Source organism: Agrilus planipennis, unplaced genomic scaffold (genome assembly GCF_000699045.2).
Source record: "Agrilus planipennis isolate EAB-ADULT unplaced genomic scaffold, Apla_2.0 scaffold11, whole genome shotgun sequence".
Taxonomy (NCBI): domain Eukaryota; kingdom Metazoa; phylum Arthropoda; class Insecta; order Coleoptera; family Buprestidae; genus Agrilus; species Agrilus planipennis.
The window spans coordinates 1,184,464-1,185,894 of record NW_020440736.1 but is presented as its reverse complement, the minus strand read 5'-3'; the positions used below and the strand labels follow the sequence as shown (position 1 = coordinate 1,185,894).

Here is a 1,431-nt window from a genome sequence, read left to right as displayed (position 1 = left end):
ATTTTTTTTTTATGTTTTCGTGGAAGAGGGGAAATCTTCAGAAGACACCCAGCCGTCCGTACGACTGGGTAGTGTCGGATTCCCGAGGAAGAAGTCCTCGGACCTACCGACTAAAACCCCTCTACCTCAGGCCGTTTTAACCCTAACACTAGACCAACTCACATCCTTAACTATTTGCGAACAGTAATCTAACCTAGGTCTACCCCTCCTAACTCCTGTTTCTGCCTCTAATATGTCTCTAACCAGACCTTCATGGCTGAGAAGGTGTCCTACCAACCTACTTCGTCTATTTCTTATTGATTTCCACAGAGTCCTCTGCTCTCCTATTCTTTCTAATACCTCTTCATTTCTAACCTTCTCTATCCACGGTATCCCTATCATCAATCGCCCTAGGCGCCATATTTACAAAATCGCACCCTGGCCTTTCAGCCTATAGGTAAACATGCTACTGCACGAGGGGGTGTATGCCAATTGACAATTCTAAAAGTTTGCTTATCAGTCATCATGTACAAAGACGTTTGTGTCACAAAATCTTTATTTACAGCATTTTCAATTTATTTTCTTTCTCTATTTCCTACTAGGAAATAATCTTTTTCATATATGTTAAAATCATGGGACGATTCAGTTTTCTGTTTCTATTTCTGTACTGACTTCGAGTGTATAAAAATCACAATAATTAATGACCTTACCGTCATTCGAGCATTAGCTTTGATTGACAAGTTTCAAGTTAAGATATTCCTTAAGCTGAAGGCTAATCAAATAATGCACTACTCTAAGGCTTCCCTGTCATCCTGTCAGTTACTAATCGACTCCAATATTAACAAATACGAAACACTTGACTTCCGCTGTAGGTTAAGTAGGTACTAAAAAATTAGGGTTATCTCTCAATAAATTTGGAGATATATATTAAGTAGGTTTATTGGATTAATATAAATCAATGGCTAACTGTTGAATTAATCATCTACACAGCAAACAAGTATCGATATTATGTCTTTATTTATGTTAACGATGACGTCATAAGAAATTCAATATGGAGAACAGCAGACGCCATATTATAGTCACATAAAATAGTAGGTACTTTTTATGTTTATCTGCACTCCTATTTATTATTATTATTATTTTGTAGTAATAGCTACCTACGCAATAAAATAATATGTAATTATCTGTTAACGAAATTTATTTTTAGAAATTGAACTCAAGTGACCGGTTCATTTGTAGCTCTCGTTAGTACGTCAGCAAAATATCCCAATCTTCGTTCATAATCCGGTGACATACTGAAAAATTTTGTTACTCAAGGAACAGCTTTTTCAGCACGCCTAAGCTGACTAATACAATTAATGTAAAAGAAAACCATTCATCATCGCAGCTAAGCAATACACAACTCAAACTAATATTAAATCCAAATGCTTAAAAAAAATTGACGACTAGAAC

At 35.7% G+C, this 1,431-nt stretch overlaps 1 protein-coding gene across 5 annotated transcripts in view; it reads left to right on the top strand.

Moving 5' to 3' along the window:
- Window positions 1-1,431, top strand: part of LOC108733829 (tumor necrosis factor alpha-induced protein 8-like protein) — a 47,862-nt gene that overhangs the window by 20,539 nt on the left and 25,892 nt on the right. The window lies entirely within an intron of this gene.